At 46.4% G+C, this 6760-nt stretch overlaps 1 pseudogene; it reads left to right on the top strand.

Moving 5' to 3' along the window:
• The first annotated feature begins 4073 nt into the window (after positions 1–4073).
• LOC119350482 lies at positions 4074–4633 on the top strand (annotated as a pseudogene).
• Positions 4634–6760: the final 2127 nt, after the last annotated feature.

Raw genomic sequence — 6760 nt, 5'->3', positions numbered from 1 at the left:
TGGAGAAGCTTTGAATCTGGTGGAGCAGTTTGGCATTGAGTACATGCTTACCTTTCACCTGGGCTTTGACCCAGACATTGTGGCTCAGTTCTTTGCTTTGGTCCACTTCCATTCTGATGAAGCAAGCACCATGACATGGATGACCAATGGTCAAAAGTTGACTGCTACGTGGAAGGATTTCATGGATCTGCTTCTTGTTCCTGATGAGGGGCTCGACACGCCCATTGGAGTTCACCCTCATGCCAACACTGACTCTACCAACAAGAACAAGCTCCAGTCTTTCCTTGTTGAGAAGACACTTGCTAGTAATAGGAAGGTGTGGGTGCTGAACTCCTTCCTTGACATCATGCATCGGATCTTCCGCAACACCCTCTTCCCGCGCATCGGTGACATGGGCCAGGTGCATGCCTATCTGGTGGATATGATGCTCATTTGTGAGGATGCGCGTCGGGTTCAGACTCAACCCCTTGATGTCTCACATATCATGTGGTGCGAGCTTCAGTTTGCGGTGCTCAACCGTAAGGTCCCCATCTATGGGCCTTATCTATTTCACTTGATCTCCAAGACTTGGGAGAAGCTTCTTCCCGATGATGAGTTCGAGGCCCCCGGCTGGATTCGTCATGAGCCCATCAAGCTCCGCATCAAGAGCCAATGGGCTAACACCACCACCACTGTTGAGGCTGTGGCCGCCACAATGGATGTGGATGAGGATGAGATCGAGGAGGAGGAAGTTGATGAGGATAGTTCTGATGGATACACCCCTCCCTCTTCTGAGCCATCTTGGGCGAAGAAGCTGAAGTCAAAGATGAAGAAATTGTTCTGCATGCAGAGTCAGGGGCAGTATAGGGCCCATGTTGCTCACAAGTAGAGTCGCTGTCACGACAAGAGGATCTTGAGGAATCTTGGCGAGGAGGTGTCTAGCGGATCCAAGGAGCACATCACCCCCGAGGCGGACTGGATGGCCAAGCAGGGCTTCACGTGGACCGAGTCTGAGGAGGAGAAGGAGGAGCCCATTCCTGCTGCCGAATCCGATGAGGAGTCATTTTTAGCTTGAGCTACCACCTACGTCGTAGGTGTCCTCTATGCCTTTTTGGTGTCTCAATGCCAAAGGGGGAGAGAGTGTAGGATTTGCATGCCATGTGTTTTAGCTTTGTTGCTTTGCTTTCCGTCTGTTGAACCTCGTTTGCTTTGGTTTAGTTTGTTTGGTTTGTGCTTGTGAGACTGTGAGACTAAGTTATCCTTCATATGGTGTAAGACATATGCACTCTATCATTTCATTTATCGTTGTTACTTAGTCATATCCATCATCTTGTATATTTGCTTAGTGTTAATCATATTGCTGCAAGTGATGCCTTGTCTATAAAATATAGGGGGAGTGTTGATCCTAGTATGTGTGTCGTGCAGTCCAAAGCACATCTCTACAGTGCACACATCTATGGGGAGCCCGTCTATATTTTATAGATTGTGGGTTTGCCGTTGCCTCACTATTTATCCATACGTGCAAATCCCATGTTGTCATTAATCCACCAAAAAGGGGGAGATTGTAAGGGCATATTTATCCCTCAGTAGTTTTGGTGATTGATGATAATGGTTTTGCAGACTAATCGTGTGCATTGAGCTTTTCAAATAGATCATGTCAGAGCACAAGACATTTTCATGCCCCTCGAAGACTTTTGAAGACGGCATTTCTCTATGTTTCTTTTCGGTGGATTTGAGTCGTAGGAGAGCCGTACTATTAAGAGGGGGTCCGCATTGGAAAGGTTTGGGTGGAATCTCATGTACACATGTTCCGTTTGCACCCCCTTTCCTTTGGCTCTTTGGAGCTTCCTCCGTCTCACTGTATCTCTGCAGAGTGAAGGCTTCCTAGTGTTGTTGTTCAAAGGCTGGCGGTAGTAACCAGAGCGGCACTACCGCAGGCCCTTGTGGTAGTACCGGGCCCTGGCACGGTAGTACCGCTCCCCTGAGCGGTAGTACCATGAGCTCTGGCCAGGCGATGCTGCGCAAGCGGTCGGTGCTCTTCAGAATGGGTCCAGGCCCTGCTGTGCCCACAGTAGTACCGCAAGCCTCTGCGGTAGTACCGCAGGCCTGCGCGGTACTACCGCATAGGCTTGCGGTAGTACCACGGGTCGCAGGCTGAGTAGGTGGGTAACGGTTGGAATTGTCCCGTGACTATAAAAGGGGTGTCTTCTTCCTCTAGTTGAACATCTCTTCCATCTCTAAGCTCCATTGTTGCTCCAAGCTCCATTTTCGCCCGATCTCTCTCCCTAGACAATCAAACTTGTTGAATCTCTAGGGATTGGTTGAGAAGGCCCCGATCTACACTTCCACCGAGAGAAATTTGATTCCCCCACTAATCCCTTGCGGATCTTGTTACTCTTGGGTGTTTGAGCACCCTAGATGGTTGAGGTCACCTCGGAGCCATAGTCCATTGTGGTGAAGCTTCATGGTGTCGTTGGGAGCCTCCAATTTCGTGTCGTTGGGAGCCTCCAATTAAGTTGTGGAGATTTCCCCAACCTTGTTTGTAAAGGTTCGGTCGCCGCCTCCAAGGGCACCAATAGTGGAATCACGACACCTCGCATTGTGTGAGGGCGTGAGGAGAATACGGTGGCCCTAGTGGCTCATTGGGGAGCATTGTGCCTCCACACCGCTCCAACGGAGACATACTTCCCCTCAAAGGGAAGGAACACATCCTCGTCTTCATCGGTTCCACTCTTGGTTATCTCTCACCTTTACTTATGCAAGCTATATTGTGCCCTATCCTTGCTTGCTTGTGTGCTTATTGTTGTTGCATCATATAGGTTGCTCACCTAGTTGCATATCTAGACAACCTATTTCGGTGGAAGTTAAATTTGGTAAAGAAAAGCTAAAAAATGTTAGTTGCCTATTCACCCCCCCTCTAGTCAACTATATTGATCCTTTCAGGTAGCCCTGACCAGGAGCTTTGATCGGACTCACAATTCGAGTACAACCTAGTTAGGTGACTCATTGGACTTATTTGTAGTGATGGAGAAGTGTCATGGGCTATCTCACTCGGTCAAACACACAACTTGTAGTATGTCCATGGACGGCATCAAGAGAAATAGTCATGTGTTAAGGTATAGTGGTACACCACTATGTAATCAAATCTATATAAGTAGCCATGCATGTAGATATGGACGACTTTTGAATATTTTGTACGAGATTATATAACAACTTCGGCCATTGCCAACTTAGGTGTGACCGCGGACGGTGTCATACACCAGGGGTGGCTCATTCGGAACAGCCTGGCCCTAGGCCTCGTCGGGGGCCACAAGGCAAATGGGCCAGGCAAAACCCTAAGGGTAGCTTCAAGGGCCTTTCTGCCGCCCAAGACAAAGATTAGAGGCACCCTAGATCACATATGTCCCCCCTGTAAACCCTAGACCTCCTCCATCTATATAAGGGGAGGTCAAGATGCTTTTGTCCCATCTAATCTCAAATAGCAACTCTTGGTAGCAACATCAAACACCATCGTAAACCCCTTGCACGAGGTATCCCTCCACCATGAAATATCAAAGTAAGCAAGATGTATGGTATTACTCTATGGAGGCCCGAACCTGGGTAAACCCCTTGTGCGACCTCCGATCCAAGACTTCCAGGCGCGCTTGGACCCCTATCAAGGGATCTGACGGTATTTCACACCATCATCAATAGAAAAATGTCTACTCCTAATGGAGCACTTGGTAGCCTGGTACGATTAATTTTCGTCCGGTTTTTCTTCGAACCACCTCCCACCACCCCTGCCAACTAGTTTTTATCTCTTTACAAATCCCCTCTCCCTCGGGTTTAAACCGGTTATTAATCTTTGGTATGCAATAAATGTTACACAGGAATAAATCTGATCATGGTCGGCATTCAATCTCAAACCTGCCGATAAATTTGGTAACAGAACAAATTCAAATGAAAGGGTGGGGGAGGGGGGTTCATATACATAAGGGTGGTAGTCTCTATCACATACTAATTACTCCATAATCAGTCACAGTCATAATCATAATTCTGATAGAATCAGTCACGATCATAATTTACATCGCATACATAATTACTCCTTCCTCACCATGCGACCACCTCGCTCCACCAATCTCACCTCCCATTTTCTACCACCACGACTGATTTTCTCGCGTCCTCGCACAAAAAAAGCCCGAGCCTTGACCTTGGGGTGGGACTCAGCCGCTGTGCACCGCCACCTCTCCTTTGTCGCCCCTCGCCTGCTCTGCACTGACTCCCAGTGCAACCTCTTCTTCGATGCCCCCACGCACCACCTCGCCGCCGCCACCGCTGCCCCGCATGTCCGCCTCCATGGCCTTGACGATCGCGCCCCTTCTGCGTCGTCCTCGCGCTCAAGCGCCACCCATGCATCCACGCCGGCGTCAACCACGCTGACGTGGTCGAGGAGACCCTCGACCCAGCCCTTGCATGCATTAACAACCCCGCCCGTCTTGGCGGGGTCGATTCCCCCATCGCCCAACTCGTCTCCGATGAGTATGATGTCGGTGGGTACGCCGCGCCGTTCGTATGCATTGGCGGGTTCCAGAACACCTGCGACCTGTATGAGCTCGAGGAGGCGCACTTCCATCTCGACACCAACTATGAGCTGGATTGCGAGACTGTGGGGTAGGGGGGGACAAAGCCGGAAGTGGAGGTAGTTCGAAATTGTCGCTGCCGGAGACCCTAGAGAGGCTACGAAGAGACCTGGTTAGATTTGTTGGCCCCCACATCTAGATGCTCCATGTCTCCTCTGGTTCCTTGTGCATTATTGGGTTGTTGTCTTAATTTTTAGTTTGGAACACATAGCTGTGAATATATTTTATTGATATAATTGTTGTTGTCCTTACACATTGGCACTCGGAAGATTTGATGTATTATCGCTAAGCTCTCACGAGCAGGCCTAATTTTACAGATGTTTAGATGCAGTGGTTCCTGTTCATTTACAACACAACCCTGCGATCTAATTGATGCTTCTCTAAATTTATGACACATAAACTGCACTAATAACAAATCAGATGTCATCTCTCTGGGGTGCCGATTCAACCCTGGAAGTTATGGTAGAGACGAAAGGCGGTTTGGTCCATCTGGTGGAAGGTCCGGAAGTGGATATATAGTAGGAGTGAAGATAGCAGGAGCATCACTGCTGAGTTGAAGAAGCACTTCAAAAAAAGAAGCACTTGCAATGTGTGCCAAAAGTTGTGTTAAAAAAACGGGCCGACCTTCGGATGATGTAAGTTGCAGTCATACTCAGGTTTATTCTCTGTTGCCAACATATTTTTATTTAACCATGTTATGTTTCAGCCACTAGATGGAAAATATAAAAAAACTGGAGAGAATCACTTCTTTGAATATTTAAGCCATAAGGATACCACAATTAAATTACGGTTACAACATGAAAGTTGTAGAGTTGTTAATTTTGCGTAGATGAGTATAGGGGTACCTTTTCTTATCATTTTTTTAAAGTAGAATTAAAGATATGGAAACGTCACTAAGTAAACAAGAAGTTAAGAGGATTAAGGTTAAGAAGCAAATTTAGTTTTAGGAGAGTTTCCGTACAGTGTCTAGGAGAAGTTAGTATACACGGTCATGCTTGTTTGATGAACTCGATAATCTTGCATCTAGATTATATTATTTTCTCCAACCTAGATCGATGAGGCATTGTTTTCCACCCCTGACTAGAATTATGAACTTATGTAAGACAAGATTTGCAGCGTTACTAGAGCTTGACTTATGTAGAAAGGCCCAGATCACCTACATGTGTTGATGCTTGTAGGCTACGTGTTCAGTTGTACTGAAGTAGCAAGCACAAACAATTTTATGCCATACCAATATTTACAACAAGGGTAATCTTGTCTTCCCATTATTCTTGGAATAGAGTTGACCTTCTCATTCAGATGTTCAAATAGGTTTATTGCTCACTTTGAGGATCTCTTACAGGCTAAGGTAGTATGTGAATGGGAGAAGCCAACCAAAGTTCTTGACTGGTGAATGTCGGGGGTGGCGTTTAAGATTTTCCCAAGTATACGAGAAGCGAATGTGGTGTTTCAAATTTTCCAAAAGTATAGGAGAAGGTTTGCATATGATGGAACATCAGACCTGAGTGGAATGACTACAGAACAATTTTGAGTAGGATGACTTTGTAGCTGGAGCCACAAGGCAAGATTGATGGAGTTGGAAGAGCCATCAAACCACGAAGGGGGTTACCAGTAGTAGAACATGTTCGTACAATTTTGTAGTGTAGATGGAGTAGGAGAAGGTGTGCTCTCAATGGATAAGTTTTTTATTCATCACCTTTTATTTTGAAATAGTGATAGCTACGAAGAGTTGAGCGGCACCAATAGACAATGAAGGAAGAGTGAGGATAAGATTTCTCCTTTAGAGATGGGATGTAGGGGACATTCAACTAGGATAAAGAATAACAGAGGGGCACATTTTGATCGTCATATATACGACATCAATAAAAACAAATTTTTTTGTTGTTGTGATAGCTTGTAGATCAGGCACGCATTCATGAAATATCTGTGAAGCTTTTGAAATTTCCCCTTGTGCTGACATTTCTAAGCTGCTGAAATTTCATATGTAATGTTTTTTCTGAACACTCTGTTTTCTCACTAGATCTGTACTGGCTTAGGGATATTTTAAAAAAAATTGTTGAATCACCTCCAGAACGCCTCCTCTCCTCCCCCCACCGATGCACCATTGGTGGCGACCTCCATCATGATGCTAGCACCCACATAATCAAAGGGCAATGGATTGA

This window comes from Triticum dicoccoides, chromosome 1B, assembly GCF_002162155.2.
Source record: "Triticum dicoccoides isolate Atlit2015 ecotype Zavitan chromosome 1B, WEW_v2.0, whole genome shotgun sequence".
Taxonomy (NCBI): Eukaryota; Viridiplantae; Streptophyta; class Magnoliopsida; order Poales; family Poaceae; genus Triticum; species Triticum dicoccoides.
The sequence above is the reverse complement of the archived record's forward strand: the minus strand, read 5'-3'. Positions and strand labels throughout refer to the sequence as shown.